The sequence below is a fragment of the Suricata suricatta genome, chromosome 1, assembly GCF_006229205.1.
Source record: "Suricata suricatta isolate VVHF042 chromosome 1, meerkat_22Aug2017_6uvM2_HiC, whole genome shotgun sequence".
NCBI classification, from domain to species: domain Eukaryota; kingdom Metazoa; phylum Chordata; class Mammalia; order Carnivora; family Herpestidae; genus Suricata; species Suricata suricatta.
In genome coordinates this window covers 53,255,494-53,283,371 of record NC_043700.1, presented here as the reverse complement: position 1 = coordinate 53,283,371, position 27,878 = coordinate 53,255,494, and the positions used below count along the sequence as shown (strand labels likewise).

Below are 27,878 nucleotides of genomic sequence, written 5' to 3'. Positions count from 1 at the left end.
TTATAGTTTGTTGTCAAATTGGTTTCCATAAAACACCCAGTGCTCATCCCAAATGGCGCCCTCCTCAATGCCCATCACCCATTTTCCCCTCTCCCCCACCACTCATCAACTCTCAGTTTGTTCTCAGTATTTAAGAGTCTGTCATGCATGGTTTGCCTTCCTCCCTCTCTGTAACTATTTTTCTCCTTCCCCTCCCCCATGGTCTTCCATTAAATTTCTCCTGATCCACATATGGATGAAAACATATGGTATCTGTCTTTCTCTACCTGATTTATTTCACTTAGCATACTACCATTGAGTCCCATCCACATTGCTACAAATGGCCAGATTTCATTCTTTCTCATTGCCATGTAGTATTCCATTCTATATATAAACCACATCTTCTTGATCCATGGAATTACAATTTACGTATATTCAGTCTTACAAATAGAATTATAAGCTTTTTGAAATATGCTTTTAACTCATCTTCTTACACTCAAATATCAATAACAATTTCTATTTCTAGAGGTTCTATTTTTTCCATTCATTTCTCATGTTTATATGTAGTTTTTATTCTGTCTCACATTTAAATTTTTCAGTTAAATGAGAATTTTAGTTTTTCTTTTTTAATTTTACATTCTCTATGGAGTGATTCCATTAACTGAATTTCTTTTTAGTCTACACTTTGCACGTGTGTTCACCTGCAAGTGTGCAATTGTGCACACATGTGTACTGGCTCTCCTCATGGTGAAATGTTTCATGTGGTTTGTAATTGTTGTTTTGAGTTCTTATTTGGTGGGGCTTTATCTATTGGAATCCTATGAAAAAACTTAAGTTGAGAATATATTTCTCCAGACCAATTTTACTTTTGCTTTTACAGGGTAGCTAAGGAGAAGTAATAGTCCCAGACTTTTTATGTTAATTTCTTAGTTTATTTCTCAATCTATGTAGGAAGTATAAACAAGCATACAACTAGGAGAGACATTGAGAAGGCTTAGGAATGTGAAGTCTCAGGGGAGAAGGTTTTTCTTTGCAACTCTATCCAAAACTAAGACCTACAAATATCCTTGTCATCCTCTTGTGCCCTGGGAAAACTTTTTCCTACTTTCAGCCCTTTCTTGGAAGTTTTTGCTCAATACAGATCTCATAATTCCTGTTTATTGTGTCTTGAAAACAAGGAACTGACACTTTTAGTGGATCCCATAAATAAATACATAAATTCATAAATAAATAGTTCTCTTAGTACATTGCTGATCTGGTTCGCTTAGTTCATTGCTGAAAAGGTACTTCAGTTACGTCTACAATTTTAATAATTGAGAAGAGGTTGGTGACATCAGATAGATTTCAAAGAACAACAGCAAGTCTGGAATTGGCTGTCATTGGTAAGAAATGGGAGAAAACCAGAGAGGTATTACAAAAATAAGACTACACAGTAAACAAAGAATTTTACAATGTTTGTTTCCTTTTGCTTTTTTTCCCCCTATTGGCCCAATAACGAATCCAAAAGAGGAGAGAGCCTCATGATAGGCATTCTAAAGTGAGCTTCTGGCTTTCACATTTACCTAGAAGCAGAATGTGCAAAATGAAGGAATGCAATAAGCATTAAAATGGGGTTGTGGGCTACCGTATCAGTATCAATAAAGATGTTTACTAAAGACTTAATCATATATAAAACATTGAATACTGCCTCCAGATAGTTCAAAAATTCCTTTTCAGATTCTCTTGACCTACTTAACTGATCTAAGATCTAAAACAGAATGTTCTTACTGTCACAAATTAGAAATTTTATGACATGTTGCCTAGCATTCAGAATCTTTAGACGTTCCGCTAAAGGATGATACTCTTTTGGTTTTTTTCCCCCCAAACCTTGAGCAAAAGATACAAATACATAGTCTTTATAATCACTGTAATACTATGCAAAAGCAGGTAATGATTTTAGAATAAAATTTAAAAAATTACTTTCTTTTAGGGTTTATATAACTATTGTATAGGTTTATCAAAACTGGCATATTTATCTTTTCTTCTGCAGGCAAGAGAATTGTAAGGTACCTTAGAGGCTGTGTTGTGACTTATAGCTTGAAATGTGGGGGGTGGATATTTAACTGCTTAAAGCAAGGTAAAACTTATATATTCTTGCCTATTATTCTTCACCTTAAAATTTTGTTTTGTTAATGTTTCTCCATCATAGATACATTTTAGGATCATTTGGGAGAAATGAAAATTATATAACAATAACCATGAAGAATGATGTTTGCTTCCACTCCAGAGCAGTTAAATCAGAATTTCTGAGCATGGAGCCCGAAGCATTGGTATGGTAGTAAAAGTTCCCCAGACAGTTGTACTATGTAGTTGGATTAAGAACCACAGGAATGCGTTGTGGTTGTGAGCAGGGCGGCATGGATTCCAGAGCCTGAGCAGGGAAGGGGTGGGCAGACCCTGTTCCCTCAGCCTGAGAGGAAGCTGCTTAAGGACACTCGTAGCTTGTTTGCTCTTCACAAAGCATTTGGGAGGTTGGCCTGAAGAAATCAATTCTTCAGTTACAGTTACCGTTGTTCCAAATATTCCAAGGTTTACTTAGACACAGCGGAAAGTGCAGTTTATATAGTAAGTTGATCCTTCTCATATTTCAGCAACTTCGCTGACTACAAGAGAACATTTATAAGTGGATTAAATAATTATTACATTATGCCTAGGTAAAATAGTTGCAAAACACCGTAGCTGTAAAGAAAGCATTTATTTAAAAAAGCCAATATACATTAAGTACGAGTCTGTTTATTACTAATTGTTACCAGTTTCCTGACATAAGTGAAAATATTGACAATAAATATAAAACTGACTTATTTTTAATCTCTTCCCCCAAGAATATTTTAAGGTTATTTTATGGCAATTTTTAATTTCTTTCTATTTATCTAGTTATTTTAGTAATCTACATACAAATATAATGAACAGAGTAAGATCTCAATCTCTCCCTCTTACCTCTCTCTGTCTGTCTCTCTCTCTCTCCAATTGAGTCAGAAGTTCCCAAATAATAAAGAGTATTGCCTGAGGTACTTGTTAAAATGCACATTCCTGAAGCTCAGACCCAGAAGTTTTGACTAAGTGGACATAAAATGGGGCCCAGGAATTTTTACGTTTACAGTATTGCTGTTAATTCCAATTCTTTTGGTTCTTACTTAACACTTTGAAAAAAGTACAGCCCGGTGTCCATTCATTCATTCAATAAACACTTTTTCATGTCCTGGGTTATACACTGTGGTTAAAAATGCAAATATAGATTTGCAGTGGATCTTGCCTTCAAAAACATACATTAAATATGATTGATGCTTACAAATGCTGAGAGAGAAATATTCATTTCTAAGAGAGTGTAATGAGATCAACAAAGGATTATTCTGGAAAGTAGCATTTGTACATCTGTGTGCAGCCATGGAAGTGAGATAAAGTTAAGAACATTCTAGGTAAATGGAACAGTATAAGAAAAGGCTCAGGCAAGAGAAAGCCAAGGGTTTGTATCAGCAATAGTGCATAGGTCTGATCAAACATCATGTGTTACGGGGTGTAGGGCCCAATTTCTAGTAATTTTTTAGTAGTTCTTTCAAGACTAGGGAGTAACTTAAAAGAAGATTAAATCTATTTTTTCTCAGAGAATCTTGAAAGCACCTATTGATGTAATGGTTTATATAGCACCATGGGAGCTAAAATCTATTTCTCACCTATTTCAAAAAAGGACATTGTGAACAAGGTTAACAAATAAAAGAGAAGAAATAAAATCCCACCCCAGGCTGGATTCTTCTCATGTTTTCCTTGAAAACCTTAACATCTTGAGACATTCAAAACAACAACCAAGTATCTATGCTTCTCCCCTTTGTCCAACAAAAAATTAAACCAGAGCCACATTCATTTTATTTTCCTTACTTATATAGTCTCATTCCCAGAAACCTGTAAAAGTTCCCAAGAAAAATTAGTAGCCCTTAATACATGAGCAAAAGGAGCCATTTGGCAAACAAAATTACTCAATGCAGAATAATGGCCCCTAAGAAGAGCAAAATGTTATTCTTTTCCACTAGTTCTCCTTTTATTCTCTTTTCTGGCACCAGTTAATTACCCTGCCACCAATGCATACAGTTCCTTAGTCTTTATGGGTCATGTAACCTGATAATTTACTAGCAACCTTTTCTTAGGGATTAGGTAAATACAAAGACCCAAATATCTGGGTATACAGTTCTAAAGTTTTATACCTCAATGACTTCCATGTGAGAAAATATTTGGGGTTATAAGAGTTTACTCTTAAATCTTCAAATATATATTCCATCCAATAAACCTGTTATCTTACTGGTAAATACTTCTGATACTACCTTCTGCATAACACTTTGGAATCTATCACAAGTTAGGTTATCTGGGAAGCAGACTCGGAAACATGCAGGCATGAGGGAGGTTTTTTGGGAAGTGCTTTTGGGATGACCTAATGTGGATGAGAAGGAAAGGAAGCAAGATTGAGAAGAACAGAAATTTGGGCTATGGTATAATCTCAGTGAAAGTTTGGGCCAATCCAGCTGAAGCTGAGGCCACACTTCAGTATTGTCACACTTTGGGCAGGTGAGTTGGGCCATTACACTACACATGGACCAGGAATTGGATGCAAGTTGCTTCAGGAAGAGAATTTGGCCTGCATAGGCCTTTTCCATTCAGCAAAGGCAATTCCCTTCTAAGGATAAGAGCTGGGTGCTCTCTGTACTGAATCCCCCCTGCAGTTGGCAAAATAAGTCCTTTGGCCCTGAAGGAGGATCTGTGTAACACAACACAGCATCTGATGTAGCTCCGTGTTACCTCATTCATACAACTGCTGATTGCTCGCTACTGCCTGACAGTTAAGTACTAAGTCTGAAGTCTGAACATTAAGAATAAGTTGCCATTGGGGCACCTGGGTGGCTCAGTCGGTTAAGCGTCCAACTTCAGCTCAGGTCATGATCTCACAGCTTGTGAGTTCAAGCCCTGTGTCAGGCTCTGTGCTGAAGCTCAGAGGCTGAAACTTGATAGACTGGTGCTAGAAGAAGGTAGCTACTATAACTGATTTGTTCCACATACTAACTGAGGACACAAACTGTAATACTTATAGAACTTAAGCTTGCTTTTTGAAAAATTTTGTATTAAAATAGAGCCACTATATTTTGATGAAAATAAAATTTATTAACTATATGTCTTCCAATGTAATACATTCCTTGATATTTCTCAACTTTTAAAGATATGCATACAATTATACCTATAAGTTTTATGGTTTAAAGGAAAATAATTTCTTCAAAAGGAATATCTCAAAGGACAAAAATGTCTGAAAAAAGATTTGAAAAACCTCATGTATATGAGAAATACCATAGGTGCATTTTAAAGTAATGTTATTTGTATTTTTCCCTGGTTTGAATTAGCTTTTAGTCTTCTACTCTTTAAGGAAGAAAGAAGACAAAGGGGAAGAAAGAAGAGAAAGGGGAAGAAAAAAGAAAAAGGGGAGATAGAAAGGGAGAGACACAAATCTGTTGATAAAAATAAAATAAGGGAGACATATTTCTTGCATATACTTACTAAGAATTAAAGTGCTTTTCAGGAATATAGAATGTCTAAGGATTTCTCTTGCATTTTTCTTTATTATAAATATTTTAAGTAACATAGATCATCTCTAAGAAATTACTAAAACAAATTACTACCCTCAACAGCCTGTACATAGAAAAGGAAAACACACATTGTAAACCCATTTTTGTCTTAATAGAATACAAATTATAAAACATTAATTTCAACAAATATTTGTTAAAAATCTAATATATTTTTGATACCTGCTAATACATGTGTTAGGTTGCCAGCTCAAAAGTGAATGAGATGGCCTTGTTCAGAAAGAATGAATACAAGGATAGCTATAGATTTATAGACCTTTGTTTATTTCCATGTGAGATACTATTTCTTAAAAACTTTAAGAATTTCAGAATTCAGTTATAGTTTTTTTTTCCTTTTTTTTTTAAAGAGAGACAGAAACCATGAGCAGGGGAGGGGCAGAGGAAGAGGAAGAGAATCTTAAGTTCCACACCTAGCATAGACCCTGACGTGGGACTTGATCTCACGACCTGAGATTATGACCTGAGCCAAAATCAAGAGTCAGATCAACTGAGCCACATAGGTGCTCCAATTCTTTATTCAAGAATAAAAATCAACTACGTTTCCTAGGAAGAAATCTCAATGTTCTACATTTTCATGTCGGATCTGAGGTTTGGAAATGAGACTTAATAGCCTCTTCTACCCTCAGAATATTTATCTCTAGGTTTCAGAGCTAGAACTAATGAAACTGAATCTTTTATATCTTTGATAAAAGTAGAGTAAAATCAAGACTAGTTGGGAACTTAATGGCATTTTTCCATAAGTTCAAGTATTGATTATTTCTTCCTAGAAGATGTAGGAAAGATATGGTTATCACATTTTCCCAGAGTTGATCTTTTAAAGGAGGAGTTTACATTAGCAGGTGGTGTTCTGCACTCCTTTTGTCTCTCTCTTTAGATGGTTACAAAAGTATATCCTAACCATGAACATACATTTTACTGAAAAAATCAGAGCATTCAACAGAAAAAATTTCCCTAAGTCTCCATCATCACAGCTATCCAGAAATTTAGATGTCTGCTATGAGCTTCCTTGAACACAGCTGCTCAGTAATTTAGATCTACACTGGCTTCTTCTCCATATGTTTTGTCTTTGCCACAGGTACCCTGAGTGAATCATCTATATTCTCATTGAAGGGCAATCATACTATGTATGTATTCGTTAAGTACCATATTTTCTCATCTATTGAAAGAAAGTTCTCCAGTAACTCTCTCCCTACTCACTTCTGCCTTTACAATTTGTGTCTCTCCACTCATCATTTCCAGCCTGTGAACATGGTTTCAGACCTCTCTTCCTTCTCTGTCACCTTCCCCACCTCCTGCACCAGTTTTATATTGTCTTTTTTAGAAAAACTACTCAAAAAGGTATTTATATGTACTTCTTGCTTTCTCTCTTTGAATCCTTTCTTGAATAAACTTCAACCACTTTTATCCCTACTACTTCATCAAAGCATCTACTGTCAAATTTGTCAGTGACCTCCAAATTGCTGAAAGTTATTATTAGTATATTGACCTATCAGCAATACTGATGCCATTTGATTACTTGCCTTTTAAAATATTTTTATAATTGGCTTCTAGGAGCACCTGGGTGGCTCAGTCCATTGTGTCCAACTTTGGCCCAGACCATAATCTCATGGTTTGTGAATTCCAGCCCAGCCTTGGGTTCTGTGCTTACAGCTCAGAGCCTGGAGCCCACTTCACATTCTGTGTCTCCCTCTCTCCCTGCCCCTCCCCTACTTGTTCATTCTCTCCCTCTCTCTCTTTCAAAAGATGAATAAACATTTAAAACTTAAAAATAAATGAATAAAATTTACTTCTAGCACACCATACATTAGATTTCTTTTCCCTTCTCTGGTTACTACTTCTCAGTCTCTTTGCTGTTTTATATTCTTAATTTCTCATCCTTAAAATTTGGAAAGCTCTAAGGCTAGATCCCTAGACTTTTCTATTTTCCATTCTTTTCTTCATGGACTCCAAACATTGGTAATGTCTTCTAGCCTCATGACTTTAAATGACATCTAGATGTTGGTGACTGCCATATTTATATCCCTGGACTGACCTTTTCCTTTACATTCAGATTAAGGACTTAATTATTTAGCAACTTATCATGATATCTGATTAGGGACATCAGACCTGTTCAAAACTGTCCTCCTGATTTGGAGGTCACTGACAAACTTTAACCCTTCCTCCAAATTTGTCCCTTCTGCAATCTTCACCTTCTCAATTGATAACATCATATTTCCAGATGTTAAGGAAAAACCAAGCCAAAAAATAAAAACAACCCAAATAACCTTTGAAACAATCCATAATTCCTTTCTTTCCTATCACACAAATGCAGTTCAACAGCAGCTCTTTTAGTTCAACCTTTAAAACATACCCAGACTCCCTCGTATCACCTTCTCCACAAACACACTCTCTGGATCAAGCTGCTTCTTTTGTTTATCCTAAGAGTTTGTTAACTGGTTTTTAACTTCTTTGGTTATTTTTCCGAAGTCTTTATGCTCTATCCAAAGTCACCCTGTTAAGGAAGAAAAAGTCATATGATATTGTTAGTTTACTCAAACTCTTTTATGAGCTTGCAATTCATCTATCCTAGTATGAAAATTCTTTCAATGACTCTATGTCACTATATATTTTGGTCCTTCTTCTATAACTTCTTCCATAACTCATTTTTTTTTTATTTTGCCCCATAATCATGGTCTTCTTAAGATTCCTTCAACATGCCAGATACGTACACCCTTTCAGAGTCTTTTCACTGATTATTTTCTCTGACTGGAGTGTTCTTTCCTAAGATAGCCAGGAGGCTCATTCCTTCACCTACTTGAGGTCTTCACACAAATGTTACATTCTGAGTGAGGTCTTTCCTTATGATCCTAAGGGAAATTGAAATGAACTCACATTATTTTTCTCTCCTACTTGACTTTTTTTTTCAGGCATTCAGAAAACATTTGTTAAATCCATAAGTCTTGTTTTCCATGTTGTATCACAAAATTCTCACTGGGCATATTCACGTGTGCGCTACAAAACATCACTAGATCAAGATATGAACATTGATATCCTCTTTTTTCCACACTTTCTCCAGACAATAACACTGCCTCAAATAAAATGACATAAAAAAGTAATGAATTTATAAATGATTTAGAAGTAGTGCCTCCTATTAATACTAGGTTATTTAATAAAAGAGGACAATTTTTGGGAATAGAGACATTAAATTATTAATTAACTCAAAAGATACTATAACTTAGAACCATATATTGAAGATTTTAGAAGATGGGCCTCGGTTCTTGATGATGCGTAGGGTAGAGGGTCAAATCAGTACTTATCCTACAATAGCTGAGATATGGTATTCATTTATTTCTGGTTTTTTTATTTATACATATTATCCAAATAATAATTATTTCTTGGGTCCAAATAGGAGGAGCATGAGAGGTTTGCAGTGGAAAGTTTAGCTAAGAGCATGCCTTTGGAGTCAGTCAGACATGAGATTCAAATTCCAATGCAGTCATTAATAGCTAAACTTGGACAAATCACTTTACTTTTCTAAATTGAAATTTGTATCTTTTAAAATGAGAATAATAAGTCATGTATTGTTAATATTAAAGATAATCCATATAATAGCCTATAGTACATAGTAGTTGTTGTCCAATAAATATTGGTCATCACTTATTATATTTTATAAGAATTGAGTCTTCTCACTCTTTGACATCTTAAGAATCTGATAATATTTTTTCAATTTTTGAACTAAAATATTTAATATGAATATACAAATGTAAAATGAGGCCATTTGTAAATAACACATAGGCAACAAGTATACTAAACATTAAGGTGATCGAGCAATAATGGATATGAAAGAATGGGTGTGTATGGTTTTATGTAACTTTTTAATTTCACCTTATGGATTGCTTAAATTAATCTTCAGGGCATTTACATGAACTAAAAATAAAGAAAGAAATTGTTATCAGTAAGAAATATAAATGATGGAAATTAAACATAGATTCATGGTTCCTGAGAACTGAAAATGAAACATGGCAAAGAAAACACCAGTATCCTACAAAAGTGGAAGTTTATGTGAGATCCTGCCTGCAGGTTCCCATTTAATGGGTTGAAGTTGTTGTTACATGTGCCCAGGAGCTATCATGATAACAGATCTGTTGCTATGGAAGCAAATTCAATCTTAGTAACACTTGGCAGCCCCAAGAATGGTTTTACATGATTTTTTTTCCTAAACATTAGGGGGAAAATAACAACCAATAAATGAAAAGCATATAAACAATGGAATAATCTGGAGTCCATGAGTAAGCACTTCTTGTTTTCATATAATTCAGCCGTTCAGGGAAAGTGGAATATCAAAAATTGAGAATTTTTTTTGTCCCATAATAACCTTCCCCAAAGCCAATTCAACCAATTCTCTTTTGCATAATTCTCCATCCTGACAAACGTTAATGTTTGCTCTGTATGGCTGCACCTGCCTAGAGCAAAGTCGGTATGCTGTTTGGTTTGTTTCTTTGGTAAACTGTCTGATTTTCTGAATGTGGGAAAATAGAATTCTACCCTTGAAAGTAGTGACTTTGTCAAACTTTATTGCACATCTTGTTTTTATCAGTCTTCATTAATTTTAATGTTTAAATATAGAAACACCAATCAAGGATATTTTAAGTTTTTCTAGTTGCAAATGGGATGCATGTGCACATATGGTTAAAACATAAAATAAGATAATAAATTTATAACATTAAATCAGAACTCAATATTACTTTCTCCCATTTTCAATTATCCAGAGTACCTTTTTAACTATTTCTACTGCAGTTTATCTCCATATTTTTCAGATAACCACTGAGTACTGCTATACCTTGATTCATTGATGTATATTATCATCCATTGACTTCCTGTTATTGTAGATGAGAATTTTATCTTTTATGTCTTCTTTTATCTTTCCATTTCCATTTTCTATATTTTTATCACAATTTTTTTCATTATAATGATTTGTTTTTTTAAATTGAGCCAAAATGTTTAATAAAATATTTCCTTTCTTACGAAAAGGTGTTTGACCTTGACTGAATTAGTGAAACTTTTCTTTTTCATTTGTATAGTAGTCTCTGTGTTTCTAGATAAGTCTTCATATACCCTTTCCAGCAACTGTAAATTGTCCATCAAAACAGTTTTAACATATCTAGCATGTATGATAATCTCCTTGTTATATTTATTTTTCTCTTACTGGGACTCCTGTTATCCTATTCCAATGTTATCTGATTATTCTCTAAGCCTGTTATATTATCATGGGTTTCCCCTTCATCCTGAGAACTGTCTTTGCCTCTATCCTCTGTCAGATCGGCTATTTCTTGGATTTTGTCTTAGCCTTCTGGGTTTACCCCCATATTTTGATTAAGAAACTCTTCTGGTAACTTCATGATGATGAGCATATGAGAGGTAAATTTTTGAAGTTTTGTCTCAAAACATCTTTTTTTCTGTGCTTACGTTTGATCAGTTGATAGAACTCTGTGTTAAAAGAAAAAGTCTGACCCCAAATAGTCAATCTATGAAAAAGAAGAATGAAATTGGATATCTCACACTTTCTCACTTTGAGGTTTCCAAAGTAGTCAAATTTATAGAAACAGGAAGTAGAATGTTGGTAGCTAGAGTTTGGGGAGATATAAAAGTGGAAAGTTATTAATAGGTATAGAATTTCAATTGTGCAGGGGCGCCTGGGTGGCTCGGTCGGTTAAGCCTCCGACTTCGGCTCAGGTCAGATCTCACGTTCGTGGGTTCGAGCCCCGCGTCAGGCTCTGTGCTGACAGCTAGCTCAGAGCCTGGAGCCTGCTTCCGGTTCTGTGTCTCCTTCTCTCTCTGCCCCTCCCCCTCTCATGCTCTGTCTCCCTCTGTATCAAAAATAAGTAAAATATTAAAAAAATTAAAAAAAAAAGAATTTCAATTGTGCAAAATGAAGAAAGTTTTGGAGATTCATTACACAACAAAGTGAACATAATTAATACTATTGAACTGTATACTTAAAAAAGATTATGACAGTTAGTTTTATGTTATGTGTATTACCACAATTAAATTTTTAAAAATGCAAAACTGTATTCTAGGGGTGCCTGGGTGGCTCAGTTGGTTAGGCATCCGACTCTTGGCTTTGGCTCAGGTCATGATCTCACAACTTTGTGGGTTTGAGCCTTGCACCGGCAGCACAGAGCCTGCCTGGGGTATTCTCTCTATGCCCCTCTCACTGCACCCCCTGCCCCCACTTGCACTTTCTTTGTCTCTCTTAAAATAAATAAACAAACTTAAAATATATATGTATATATTTAGTATATATACACATACATATATATGTGTGTGTGTATATGTATGTGTGTATATATATATATATATATTCTATAGACCATTCTCCATTAAGTAGGTTAGAATATGCATAGAACTATGCCTGAAATACATAGAGTCTTCCATTTAAATGTTAGCTGTATTGTCATTATAAGTACAACCTTTTACCTCCAGTGTTCCTTTTAAGAAGTCCAAAGTTATTGGGATCTCCCATGTTTTGAACATGTGCTTTACCCTTCTGTTTCTCCTTAGCTCATCACTGCCCTTCTAGTGCTTCCCTATAATTGGTAGTGAGAGCCTAAAATCTACATTTCCTAAACACACTGTCCTGCAGAGATCTGGTTTAGCTTCTACGAAGGAAAGGCCTTTTGCCAGACCCAGAAGACAAACAAGGAGCACAAGCATTATTGTCTGCCTGGCATTAGCAAGCAGGCACAAAAACTTCAGCAGAGGGCAGCTGGGAGTTTTTATAATGCCTTCTGGGCACTCTCTTTTCACTTATGGGCTTTGTGCTGCAGGAAGCAGAGATTTGTCAATAGTGTTTTTCTCAGCTATTCAAGTTTTCATTATTTCCAGAGGCTTTAGAAACAATCAGTACTCTATATTAAATCCCTTCTTGCCTGACAATCTTAAAGTGATTTCTCTTTTCCTGTAGAAATCTGAACAAGTATCAAGATATGGTTACCAGAGGAAGAAACATTAGCTTAGTGGTGAGGAGGTAGGTTGTGAGGAATCTGCTACTGGAAACAGGGCAGAGGGTTTGTGATACAGAGGCAAAGTATTTGGTACTATTTGGTGAGCTTGGGAAGAAGACACCTTATAAGACTCTGAGTATTTGTGTGTTGGCTCTGGTTGGTTATATTTACTAAGAGCTGAGCCCAGAGGAGCATTAGTTATTTGCAGATAAAAACATGAAAGAAAAGAGACAGTCCAAAAGTGAGGAGCATTCACAATGTTGGAGTGTCCCTTTCTTTCCTTTTTCAAATGTGCATGTGCATGGAAACTTGTGTCTTTTTATTTTAGTTAATATTAGGTGAAGGAAAAAATAGGTTTAAGTGATTAATTCTTTGGTCCCAGAGGTGTCATATCTAGACCTCTGAACCACCCGGAGTTCTACATGTTGACCATAGATGAACTTTTTAAAGCTATATTTAACTCAGTTTGAATGAATTTAAGATGTATTTCTTTGTATCACTAGATTGAAGTATTTTATCATCACTATTAGTTCATTAAAGAGACAATATGAGGATCTTTTTCCCCAGATGCAAATTAAAGCATCAAGAACTAAATGCAGTCTTTATGTAGGGTACTTATGTCTCCATGAAGAGATTAGAATTTGAGATTCATCCCTAAAGTGTGTCATTTTATTCCTTAGATTCATTGTAGTCCCTTTTATATCCCTTGTAACACAAAAATGCTAACTAAATCAAACAATTAAAATAAATACATGAAATAAATTAAAACATTTAAAATAAATCTCTTTCTTCAGAATTATTCTTTGAACACAGACTTTGGTTTGATAGGCATTTTAGTAAAATAACATCCAAGGTTTTTCTTTTTATTACATTCCATTTAAAGAGTGCAAATTAAAATGACCTTATTAAAGACACTGTATTATGAATCTTAATTAAAAACAAATATCCAAAGTATTTTTAAAGTAGTCCTTGAGTTTTGAAGTATTTATTTAGTCCTTGAAATGGATTCCAAATGATTAAATCAAATGAGCAGGTGAAAGCACCTTCATTCTATTGACTTTATCAATACACAACTTTAATTGTGAGAAATATAATATGCATACACACAAAATTGGTTGAAGAAGAAAAGTTGTACAATAAACTACATTGGTGCTAATAAGGCATGCCATAGAAAACAAAATACAAGGTCTGTTCGCTTATTTAATTAGAAAAATCATTAGCTAGGGCTTATAAGACACATTGGTATCTCTGTAAAATATCCATCGCAAATCAAGAGCCAGCATTCCAATTAATAGTAGAACCTTGAAAGCACCCCCATTAAAAAGATCAAAATGTTACTATTGGTTTTTAGCTTTCTCATTTAATTTTGTGAATTTTCTCGCAAATTCAATAAGTCATGGAATTCAAATCAGAGACATGTATTTGTGACATGGAGCACATTTATGAATTTTAATTAACTAAAGAATTATTAAAACTAGCAAGAGAGCTCTGAAGATTGGCTAGGAAAAAGTATACAAATATAACTAATTTTACTGTTAGGAAATTAAATAATGAAATTCTAGAACACTAGTAATACAAATATTTAATTGATATAAAATATGACAATAAGATATACATGAGAATTCTGTGAAAAAATGTAATACTGAAAAATATAAAAGGAATGAAAATTGCTTACAGTAATGATAGACTGTATCTCAGACCCGGTCTTCAACTAAGAGTGAACAAAAAACCTGGAAAACACATCAAAGACACAGTTTTCAAGGCATAAGAGAACTGTAACAGGCAATGAATAATTACAAGGCCAATATCTTTGAGAGAAAAATTCAAGAGCCAACCCAGCATTTGGATCCATACTTTTATTATGGGCCTCTATCTACTGTGGAAAAATTTGAGGCCAGTTTACAACCAATCTCACAAATGTAGAAGTCGTATTATAACGAAATGCTAACAAACCAAATATAGCAATGTATAGAAATAATTACAAGTTAAACTGATGTGGACTTACTTCAGGAATGCAAAGTTTTTTTTTTTAATTTTTTAGGTTTTATTTATTTTTGATACATAGAGAGACAGAGCATGAGAGGAGGAGGGACAGAGAGAGAAGGAGATATAGAACAGGAAGCAGGCTTCAGGCTCTGAGCTAGCTGTCAGCACAGAGCCTGACGCGGGGCTTGAACCCATGAACGTGAGATCTGACCTGAGCCGAAGTCGGAGGCTTAACCGACTGAGCCACCCAGGCGCCCCTGTTTTAACAATTATATATCTATTTATGTTTTTTGAAAAATAGCAACATAAGAAGAGAAGGGAGTTTTCTTAATCTGATAAAGAATCTTTACAAAATTTTCAATAATCATAGTGGATTATTAAATGGTAGATATTTATCCTGTGAGAGCATATATGGTAAGATGCCTGCTGGGATCGCTTCTATTCAACATTGACCTGGTGGGCACCGTAGTCAGTGTGATAAAGCAAGAAAAAACGAGTGTATGAAATTTGAAAAGAAAGGGAAAACCTATAATTATTGCTGACGGTATAATTGTGTACACATATTGACATGTAAATTATAAAATCTAATAAGTGAGATGACCGAGTCTAGTAATTGCACAGTAATTACCTGGGGTGTTTGAGTGTTGGAAGGACTCAGAGGATTGAGTTTATAACCACAACATTGGTTCAGAGATCTCAAGTACAGACTTCTGTGTCCTGTCTGCACACACTTCTGTTTACATGTCTCAGACCACCACTGATACGTATGCAAGGAATTTTAGTTTCGGGAAATCCACGATTATTATTTCTTGGTGGTTCTCTTACAAGGGGCTGGTCAAGCAACCACTTTCCACCAGAAGACCAGTCTGAACTATAGCAACGCCCCCATGCTCCACTAAAACCAGGTGCAAATCATAAATCTAATAATTATTAATAAACAATGCTGAGTGTTTACACTCAAGGGTCAGAGTATCCTGCCCCCATTCTTAAAACTCACAGACTCACATTATAAAATATCAATTACATATCATGTAATACATTACAAAATATCAATTACCTTTAGCTAATATATTCTATAGAATTGGTCAGGCGTCACCACTGTATTCCAGGCATCACTGAAGATAAACATGTACTCTATCCAGACCAGTTGAGATTAACTCATGTTATACAGCAAGACTGCTTTATTCAAAGTCAATACAAATACATGCAAGTTCATCTCATTATACAATAGTATATATTTAATGAAATTATAACATATTTACAATAGCATTCAGAATTGCAAAAATAAAAACAAAACAGGATAGATCCAACACAAGAAATGCAAGATACAAGACTTCTACACCCAGGAAAGCACACATATATATACCCAGATGTAAAAATTTTTTTTAAATCTGTGTAATATTATCAAAATAAATTCCAGGTAAATTATACTTCTGTATTAGTTTTCTGTTGTTGCTAAAACAATTAACCACACACTAAGTGGCTTAAAATAATATAAATTTATTACTTTATGTATCTGAAAGTCAGACATCCAAGACTGCATACGTTATGGAGGATCTAGAAGAAAATATGTTTCCTTGCTTTTCCCCATTTCGGTAGCCTCCTGAATTCCCTGGCTCAGGGCTCCTTATTACTCCAACCTTCCTTCTGTTTTCACATATCCTTCTCTGACTCTTTTGATTTTCATTTTTCCTCACAAAGGGCACTATGACTATATTGGTCTCAACTGAATAATCCTGGCTAATAGTATCCAGACTAATCTACCTATCTCAAGACCCCTAACTTAATCACAGCTGCAAGGTTCTTATACCATGTAAAGTAACAGATTCACAGCTTCCTGGTGACATTCCTGATAGACATCATTGGGAGACCATTATTTTACCTACCACAAGATCTAAGCATGGAATCAAAACAAGAATGGTTGTTGAAGACAGCATAAGATAATGCCTGAGGTAGACTGCATTATTTTTCACTATCTTTGTCATGCAATTTTGAAGTTCCTTCTATCCCTGTTAGAATGTACATCCCTGCTTCTTAATTTTTGGCTCAGCCGTGTAACTTGATTTGCTCAATGGGTTGTAAGCAGGTATGAAACAAGGAACTGCCTGAAATGTACTCAGTTTCTAAAATTCTGTCATCATTGTGGAGAAAAAACAAAACAAAACAAAACAACACTGATAGCAAGCCCACTAGTTTAAATCCTGCATGAAGGAGACATAGATCTATCTTTAATTTAGAACCAAATCCATTGGACCCCAGCCTAAATCAGCCAAATCAAAGCTAACCTGCAGACCTCTGAACAAGAATAGATTATCATTAAACAACTGAATTTTGTATTACTTTGTTGTGTAGCATTATTGTGTAGCATTATTGTGGGTTTAATTGATCTTTTCAGCATCAATTTTTTCTTAGAAAACAAAAAGTATTAACCACAAAGGGAAATATTCATAAACTGGATTATAACAAAATTAAAAAATTGTTCATCAAAACGCATTATTATGTGAAAATATAAGCAAAATAACTGACAAAGGGCTCACATACAATATATATGAAGAATTTCTACAACTCCAGAAGAAAAAGTAGAGATAATTGAAGAGATAATGATCATGAGATTGGTGCATGACCTTTACCAAGGAGGTATTCAGGTATCCTCAGTACATAAGAAACATTGTTGAGCTTTACCAGTCACCTGGACAATGCAAAAATAAGATCACAATAAGATACAACTATCCACCTACCAAAATGACTGACGGATTTACAACTGGAATAATTCTTACATGCTACCCAGAATACCATTTACTACTGCTGGCAAGTCAATTGCTACAAACATTTTGCAGAACTGTTTAGCACATGTTATAAATCAGAACAAAGGCATAACTTGTTTAAGAAACAGAAGAGAGGCCAGTGTAGGTGGAGCATCGCAAGGTGAGGAGAGGCCGGTATGAGATGAGTTTGGAGAGTACACAGAAGCCAAGCTAAGCAGAGCCTTGTAGGATGTGGTAAAAATGCCAATTTAATTTGAAGTGCAATGGGGAGACACTGTGAGGTTTTAAGCAGAGATGAGTAATTATACCAATTATACTGTAGTTTCCCACTTTCTAGTTATATATGGAGAATGGGTCAAAATGAGGCAAAAATAAATACAAGAAGAACATTTAGTAAGATTGTATTAGAGATCTAGACCTAAGAGAATTAGGGTGATGCTAATGAAACTGGAAAGAAGCCGCTGGATTCAAAATATATTTTTGGAGGCATCCTCAAATTAATGATGGGTTATTTTGGGGCCAGAGATTGTGAAAAAAAAAAAGAGGAATAAAAAAGTTCTCTTAAATTTCTAGGATTGAGCAATTGGGTGCATGATATGGTGGATCTGCTTATAAAAATGGGAAGAAATTGAATGCACCATTTAGCTCTTAACTCTTGTCTTTCTCCCTACTTTGACAGATTTATTTTTGTTTTCCTTTAGTCTACATTTCTTGCTTGTATCATGCACAGCTAGCATCTGATTCAGTGAGGGGGCATGTCAGGAAGAGAGCAGTTTGCTTAGGAGATAATCCAACAACTCCCTGTGATTCAGCCCTGTAAAGTTTAGAGTAGAGATGGAAAGCCATTGTCCATACTTTTTGTAAAAGCATGAATAAGACACAAGATTTTTGTGAATTAGTAATTACCTCATGAGTAATTTTATAGAAAAAAGTGTAAGGATGGAGTGTTTATAGAAAAAAGCTGATGGTGGTGTATTGTAGAAGAAAGGTAAGTATGTTACTACTAGTACTATATTATACTGGTAGTAAAGATTTTATTTTGAATTTTTAATTAATTTTTACTTTAACTAAGTAGTTCATTAAAAGAAGTTACACAGACTAATAATACATTTTATGTAAAATATGCTAATTTCTTAGAAAATAAGCAGTGTGTAGTATCCAAATATAGTAGTTAATTATTACAGTGACTTTTATTACTCTTTTATGAGTATAATTGCCTTCATAGTCTATCTGGAAAATGCACACTGTTAATTATTATCTTGTTTTTCTTTTTTTAATGTTTATTTTGAGATAGAGAGAAAGAGCACGTGCAAGTGGGGGAGGGGCAGGAGACAGGGAGAGAGAGAGAAGCGTGCACTGGGCTCAGTCCAATGAACTGTGAGATCACGACCTGAGCCAAAATCAAGAGTCAGACACTTAACCTACTGAGCCACCTCAGTGCCACTATTATCTCAGTTTTCTAAACAGAAGGTTCCACCACTAGTGATTTAAACAAAGCAAAGGCTAGAAAAGAGCAATGTGTTATTTTTTTGTATCTTTTGCATTCTATTTTATTTTTTAATGTTTATTTATTTAATTATTTTTTGAGAAAGAGAGAGAGCAAGCACGAGCAGGTGAGGGGCAGAGTGAGAGGTTGAAAGAGAAAATCTCCATACTGTCAGCCCAGTGCGGGGCTCAATCCCACTAACCTTGAGATCATGACAGGAGCCAAAATCAAGAGTCAGATACTTAACCAACTGAGCCACTCAGGTGCCCCTGCATTCTATTTTCTGTATGCAAATGTATTTGGTCATGATAACATGGCAGATCAATTTATGCTAAGTAGTAATTAACATTAAAAACTGAACACACAAATATAAGGCTATATTTCTGAGTGAAATGCATTACAAATAGTGGCAAAGTATTGTGTGTAAATAGTTTGGATTGCAATTTACACAGTAATTATCATAGAAGGAACATTAGCTTTTCATCTATTACACATTTGATTGAAATATCTCACCTTATTCCTCAGCTTCAAGAGAATATCTGTTTTTCATTTTTGTAATTTATAGTGATTAAAATGTGAGAAAATATTGATTTTTAGGTCAGTGGGTAAATGACAGAAGTTAACTTCTAAACTAAAATGTGATGTTGGTTCTCACCAAGTCCTTCTTTTTGACTCTTTCATAGCCTCAATCGATCTTCAAACATAATTATATGAATATGAATATATATAGTAATATATTACATATAATCGTATATGATTGAGGGTTGAACTTGAAATGCTAAATTTACGATAAAAAAAGGTTACTTATCACTTTGCTAGGATCCTTCATTAAAAAAGAAGAATTCTCAGTATTTTGCTTTATTTCTATTATTAAGGTAAAAATAAAGAGACTAAGAATTTATATTTGTCAAATTAATCTTCTATAACTGCCTCATCTTATTTCAGAAATAGTATGGCAGAAAGTAAAGATTTTGTTAATAATATAAATTTACACTTGTTGGGGTGATCCCTACTGCAAAATTCTTTCCTACATACCTGTAAAGTTTACAAGTTTGAAAGGGAATTTAGAGAAGCATTTCATATTCCGGATTTATGGATAATAAAGTTGAAAAATATATACAACATCTGAATATTAGTTTACAGATTCAGGTACACATGAAATATATATTCTTGTCTAAAATAAATTAAATTGACACTTAATTCCCATCCCACCAGACTGACAGGAAATTCAGTCACAGTTACTGTCCCTTCCTCTCAGATGCATAACAGATAACCTGGCAGAAGTCTGGTATCTTCTGCAGGTAAAACATGCTACACGGCCACTCTAGTGTGTTGTCCACGCTCTTGGTGGCTGTGCCCTTGATTCACGTGAACAAGATCTTGAGTCTTTCAAGTGCAAAAGCTCAAAAGGTTTTCTGCTGCGCTAAATCATAGAGATGTGAGTCTCCCCAAATTCACTTTCCCTCTGTAGAGTGACACACACTCTGACATCTTCCTTATGTCCATGGCAATCTGTTCCCTTCCCTCTAGTTGTGATGTCAGACACTCTCTTCTTCCTCGTCCTCCCAAATGAAGCTTACTTTCTTCCCTGTCTGGAAGCCTAAGTTACAAAGACAGGCAGACCTTGCCCTTACATTTGTCAAAATCCCTGAGGCAAGGAATCCAAAGGAATTTGTGCCTGCGTGGAAAATACAAAGGATAGATTAAAAATTAGCATCTCAAAAATTATTTTGCCTAAAATTTAAAAAAAACCCTACACTAAATGGATTTAAATGTCACGGTATGAGTCGAAAGTATTAGAACCTTGACTTCCTAAAGAAAATGTAATTTTTGCTATATCATTTTGTGGATTTTTCCCCCCTCATTCAATCAGTATCTGTTCTGACTTTATCATATATTCTATTAACTAGTTTTAGTTTTCTTGTTAGCTTATAACCCAGGGAAAACATACTAAAACGTTCTCACATTTAGTTGTTCATTTGAGATCTTCTATTTTGAAGAAAACACTTAAAAATAAATAAGCTAATGTTTGACTTAATGTTAAAATTAAACTAATGATATGTTCTTTGACCTCTGTCATCTTTATAACTAGGTTTATTTATTTGACAATTCTACTGAGAAACTACCATAAGCCAGGTGCTACAAGGGTAGTGTCAGGAGCAAAGTCCCTACCTATGTATGATGAAACTGGAAGAGAGGACACATAGTGTCTACCTGAAGAAAAGAATCTCAGCTGAGAACTGAAGAACATGTAGGTGTCACCCAGATAAAAGGGATGTTGGATAGAGGATGAAGGGATGAATGTTCCAGACAAAGGAAAGTACAAGTTCAAAGGCCAAGACAGTTTATGGGCTTTTGTTAAGAATGAAAAAATTAAATCCAATAGAATACATCTTAAAAGCCTTATAGAGGAGGTGAAAAAATTCAGATTTTATCCTAAGGATTTTAGATAAATAACATTAAAGGGTTAAGGAGTTCCATAAAGGGTTCCAGAAAACTAGAGTAGTATTTTTAAGAGGGTAACTGAATGGAGAATGCAAAGTGGGGAAAAGAAGAGGCTGATAGTTCAGGGAGCGAGAGGTTGGCTTTGGGCTGACCATTTAAGAAGCTATCAGTGGTTCAGTTGTGAAAATACTTGCAGTTGGGAAGCTAGATTTAAATATGCTAGGTTTGCAGTATAGTTAGACAGGGGCACCTGGGTGACTAAGTCAGTTAAGCATCTGACTTTGGCTCAGCCAATGATCTCATGGTCCCTGAGTATGAGCCCTGTCAGACTCTCTATGGGGGAGGGGGGACAGCTCAGAGCCTGGAGCCTGCTTTGGATTCTTTGGATTCTGTGTCTCCCTCTCTCTCTGCCCTCCCCTAATCTCTCTCTCTCTCTCTCTCTCTCTCTCTCTCTCAAAAATAAACATTAAAAAAAATTGTGAAGTATATGAGACATAGAAGTGGGGATGCTAAGTAGGCTTTGAATTTGAGGAGAGAAATCTGAACAAAAGAAATATACTTGATTGTCATAAGCTGATAGATCATATAAAAGACATAAAAAATAAGCCAGCTCATATAGAAAGAAAATGTAGGAAGAGAAGAATGTCTAGGGTAGAAACTAGAGAAACAACGTTCAGATAGAGAAGAAGGAGCCTACAAGGATAAGAACAAATGCCTGGAGGATAAATAAGGAAATCAAGAGAATTTGATTTCCCAAGAAGAGTTTTAAGAGGGAAAGAATGGTCAATCCAAATAGAGTCAAAAGTCAGACAAGGTAAGGATCAGATGAAAAGCCATCAGGTGAAGAGGGCTGGAGATGCTTGCTCATTACATTGGTGAAAACAGACTTGGTAGATATATAAGGTACTAGCCAGAGAGGAGTATGTGAGAGTGTTCTTTTGAAAGGAAGAAATGGAAGGAGAAGTGTTTGGAAAGGGGGAGAACTCCAGGGTAGGTGAATCCTATTGAATTTCAAAATGAGATCTGATCAGGTTTACATATCAGTTGGAAAGATGAAATAAATAGGGAAAGAAAGGCCAAAGAAGAGGTGCGCATTGGGCGATGACACTGTCAATAGGACTAGTGCCCTAAGGAGGCAGGAGAGGAATGGAATGAAAAGAATTCATTGATAGAGAAATTAGTTATAACTATGATTAGAGTCAGTTCTTCCAATGAAATAGGGAGAAGGTTGAAAATGATAAATGCTGACTTAAGGAAAATAATGGATACTTTGAAATAAAAATTACAGGGGTGCCTGGGTGGCTCAGTTGGTTGAGCATCTGACTTCAGTTCCGGTCATGATCTCACAGTCTGTGGGTTCGAGCCCCGCCTCGGGCTCTGGGCTGACAGCTTGGAGCCTGGAGCCTGCTTCAGATTCTGTGTCTTCCTCTCTCTGCCCTTCCCCTGTGCTCTCTCTCTCTCTCTCGCTCGCTCTCTCTCTCTCTCTCTCTCAAAAATAAATAAACATTGAAAAAAATGCTTATACTTTAAAAAAAATAAAAAGAAATAAAAATTACAACAGTAGCAAGATGCTCTTCTCCTTTATTAGAATGCCCAAAATCTAGAACCCAGAGAACAAGAAATACTGGCATGCGTGTGGAACAAAAGAAACTCTTACTAATGAATGTATTAGTAATATATGTAAATGAATATAGTTCTGCTGACAATGCAAAATGAACAGGCACTTTGGAAGACAATTTGGAGGTCCCTACAAAACCAGCAGACTCTCACCATTCCATCCAGCAATAGCATTCCTTGGTATTTAAAAAGGACTTGAAAACTTTTATCCACACAAAAAGCTCCACATGGATGTTTATGGCAGCTTTATTCATAATTGCCAAAACTCAAAAACAACAAGGATGCCCTTTAGTAGATGAATAGATTAACTATAGTATCTTTATATGATAGAATATTATTCACTGTAAAAGGAAGTGAGCTATCAAACCACAAAAAGCCATGGAAGAAACTTAAATGCATATTACTAAGTGAAAGAAGCCAATCTGAAAAGGCTACTTACTGTGTCATTCCAATTATATGATATTCTAGAAATGGAAAAACTATGGAAGCAGTAAAAAAATCAGTAATTGCCAGGGGTTGGGGAATGGACAGGATTAGGCAGAGTACAGAGTATTTTTAGGGGAAATATTTTGTATGACACTGTCATGTTAAATCCATATCATTATATGTATACCCAAACTCATGTACAAATCATTTTACATAGGTACAACCTCAGGAGTGAATCCTAATGTAAACCATGGATTTGGGGTGATTATGATGTGTCAGTGTAGGTTCATCCATCATAACAAATGTCATTCTGGCAGGAGATTTTGATAATGGGGAAGCTATCCATGTGTGGGGAGAGAGAATATACGAGAAATCTCTATAACTTCCCCTCAATTTTCCTGTGAGCCTTAAAGTGCTTTAAAAAATAAAGTCTTAATAAAAAAAGATAGGTGCTTTATAGTTCCAGAGCTAACGGCTGAGTGAACTCTTCCCTGGTTTTATTAGTACCTTTATGAATTAGGGAATAAATTCACAAACCAAGAGTGAAGGAGTGAAATGAGGGGCATCAAAAGGTTGAGAAGAAATATAAAGACACCCTGACATGTTATAAAGAAATATAAAGACATTAAAAAATGATAGAGCAAGGCAACTAGAAAGGCAAAATAGTATTGTTGGATAGCATTGAAGGCTCTGGAAATAAACAGTGAAAATTATTAGTAGTAATGATCTGTCCCTATGTCTGTCAGCAAATAGACAACAAATATTTGCTGGGTGCCTACTGTGAGTCAAGCATGTTTCCAGGTATCGGGGAATCAACAGTACTCAAGACATACAGAATTTCTGCCTGTCCAGAGATCACATTATAGTGGAGTAGGGTAATTTCAGGTTCTAACACTGCGACGTAATACAGTAGAAAGACCGAAGTAGAGAGAGAGACAGAATTGTTTTAGAGAAAGGCATCTTCAAGGAGGTGGCTTTTTAAATTGAGATGTGCAGTATGCAGCCATGATGACATCTCAGGGAAGAGTATTCCACATTGATGGAGAGCAAGCGGAAAGACCCTGAGATGGAAGCTAGTTTGGTGTGTTAAATGGAGAAGAATTAGACTGGTGTGGCAGGGTGCAGTGAAGCAGAATGGACAGAGATGAGCTCTGAGCAATAGGCTAGAGTCTATTCTCTAGTGGCCGGTACACCATCGTACTGATTTGGGGTTTTTTAAAGTATAATTGAAAGACATTGGAAGGTTGTACGACCTTTTTCTATGGATGTGAACTGCTTTGTGCCTTTATATGAGCATGTAAGCTATTGGGAAAAGAATCTGAATAAAAGACTATGTTGGAGCAAGAGTAGATTTTGGGAGACCAGTTAGATTAAGCCCAGAGTAAAAATGCCAGTGCCTGGACAAATGTATTTTATCAGAAAGGATAGGTAATGAAGTGGACCAAACACCACCACAAATCTCAGTAGTTTTCAACAAAGAAGTTTCATTTGTGACTTTTAACAATGAAGCTTCTTTTGTGGCTCGCTTTAAATATCCATCTTGGGTATATATCCAACTCAGCTTCATATCATCTATACCTTGTGACACAACCTCTATCTTGATCCTTGTTTACATGGAACAAAAAAGGGAGATAAGGTAAATCCTGATTAGCTCTTAAAGACACTGTTCAGAAGAAATGTATATCATTCTGGGCACTTTTTTGTTTCCTGTTCACACAAATTATACCAACAAGCCTGGCATTAGTGGGATGAAGAAATTGAATCTTATTCCAGTCAGAGCCATTAAATATTTGTGAACAATGTGTTCAACAATGTGTTGAAGATTTAGCAATGAATGTGAGGATTAAAACGTAAATAGAGCCAATGCAAATGATTTGTGAATTAGATGTGGAACGTGAAGGTAAGAGAAGAATCCAGAATAATTCCCAGCTGTGTGGCCAGAAACACTGGGTGTAGGATATAGGATGTGACTCCTCCAGTATTGATCAACAGTCCAGATATAAGTAAGGAAAAAGCAAACAAATGGACTTATCTTATCCAAGTTTGGTTGTGTAAGAACACTTTGGCAAAATATCAGTTAAGTGATGGGCAATTATACTAACCTGGATAGAGAGTAAAATGTAACCAGCAGGGAGATGAAGGATAGGAAGGAAAGAGGAGAGTTAGTGGGCTGGGGATTTAATGTGGTTCAAAGACAGGCAAAAGGAAAATAAGTGAGTGAGCAAACTTTAAGGATAGATTTTTTTTCTATTATTTTTTGTGATAGATGAGTTTTGGATAATGGCAGTGCTGATAGGTGATTATAAGCTGATAACTGAGATGAATAAGAAAGTCATCTGGAGAGAACAGTATATTTGATGAGCTATGCATCTGGAAGATAAACTCACAAAGGATGTTGTCATAGGTAGAACTGTAGTAGATTGGGCAACTAGATGCAGTATGCTAAAATATTGATTGAATTTTGGAGGATTAAAGGTGGAATCGAATGACAGTAACAGCAAGGATAAGAATAGGGCCTTATAGCTAATGGGCACGGGTAGTAGCAGATTGTATAAGGTGTGTGAAGATCTGCTTTCTGATGAGAGCCCTCCAGAGCTTGAAAAAGTCAGTGTCTGCCTCAGAAAGCTCCATATTCAGGGGATAAACTGGGAATGGAAGAGAGAAGTACTGTTTGAGAGTCAGGGGAGAGGAGCCAGAGGGCAGTGTTAGGATAACAGAGATTGATCACCTGCCTGAGGACTCATGAGCCTGGTATGTTGGTGTTGACTGTCCTTAGTAGCATCTCTAAGCACTCAGATCTCACTGGATCCAGCTGCCAGTTGGAGGGAGGTCAGGCATCTGGCTGGAGCCTGGAGAGGTGGGGAACCACAGAACAAGGGACAGGAGGCCAATACCCTGCTATTTCTTTTCTTCACTAAGTTCATCCAAGAGACACTTCCTATACAGCAGAGCCTTGGCCCCATCAGGCTGGTTGCCGTAGGGGCCGATGGCCCAGAGTTGGAGCAGCCTTTCCTTAGACCCCACCACTACCTTCAGATAAAGCTTAGCGAGACTTATTGTTCTATCCTTTTACTTCAGAATGGATATTCTTAAAAGATGATGTTTGGAGAACACTTCATTTTTCTCTGCTATTTTGAATAAGGAAAGCTTACATTTTCCAAGTGCAAAATGGCAGAGGAATCATTGCCATCTGGCTCTTTGGATAAAAACCTGACAAAATCTAGAACTCCGAGTCAGTTCTCCCTGGCCCCTAGCCCATGAAACCAGAGCTACCAACCTTAGCTAAGAGACCTCATGCTGAGTGCATGCCCACAGTACATGGGCTTCAAAACTTCTGATTTGAACCTTAATTAAAACCACTTTTATTAAGCAAATACCAGACTGGTTCCCTGAGATCTACAAAATAGTGTTTTATATCTCACTACACATATCTATAGATACATACACATTATAATTTACAACAAAATTGTTTCATAGCTCTTACAAGGATGTCTTATTAACCCAAGAAATAGTTATTGCAGGAATAAAGGAAAATATACTTACAAAACCTAAGTACCTATTTATTCCACTGCTTGTGCTTAGATGAAGTATTTTTCCTTTAAGAGCTAGAGTGGTAACTGTTCATAAATAGACCTAAAAGGATCTTTGTGTATGTGCCAGGAGATAGAATGGAGACATACTCTTCATTTGTAACTTCCTTATGATAGGAATGAGTTATCTATCTATCTATGATATATCTATGATTTATCTAGGATCTATCTATCATCTGTCTATCAATCTATCAATCTATCATCTATAAATTTTTAATTCCAATATGTTAACACACAAGGTTATATTAGTTGTAGATTTAGGTATACAAGATAGTGATTCAATAATTCTGTATATCACTCAGTGCTCATCATAAGTATACTCTTAGTCCCTTTCACCTATTTCACCCATCTTCCCACCTACCTCCCCTGTGGTAACCATCAGTTTGTTCTTTGTAGTTAAGAGTCTTTTGTTTGTTTATCTCTTTTTTTTGTTTTCTTTCTTAACACATATAAGTGAAGTAATATTTTTTCTGATTTTCCTTTTTTTTTAAATTTAAATTCAAGTTGGTTAACATACAGTGCAGTCTTAGTTTTGGGAGAAGAACCTAGTGAATCATCTCTTACATATGACATCCAGTGCTCATCCCAACAAGTGTCCTCTTAATGCCCATCACCATTAGCCCATGCCCCTACCCACCTCCCCTCCAGCAACCTTTAGTTTATTCTCTATATTTAAGAGTCTTTTCTGAGTTGGTGATTGCGGAAGAAACAAAAGTGCGGCGTGAACATGGGGAAGCAAAAGAAAGCAAGAAAGTATGCGACCATGAAGCGAATGTTTAGTCTCCGAGATCAGAGGCTTAAAGAAAAGGATAGATTGAAACCTAAAAAGAAAGAAAAGAAAGATCCCAGTGCACTCAAGGAAAGAGAAGTCCCCCAACATCCTTCCTGCTTGTTCTTCCAGTATAACTCACAGCTGGGCCCACCTTACCACATCCTGGTTGATA

The 27,878-nt window shown here is 35.7% G+C and overlaps 1 protein-coding gene and 1 pseudogene across 1 annotated transcript in view; both read left to right on the top strand.

Annotated features, from left to right (window-relative positions):
- The window catches only part of GALNTL6 (polypeptide N-acetylgalactosaminyltransferase like 6), a 1,123,375-nt gene that overhangs the window by 422,963 nt on the left and 672,534 nt on the right, over nucleotides 1-27,878 (top strand). The window lies entirely within an intron of this gene.
- Nucleotides 27,662-27,878, top strand: part of LOC115291263 — a 669-nt pseudogene continuing 452 nt past the window's right edge.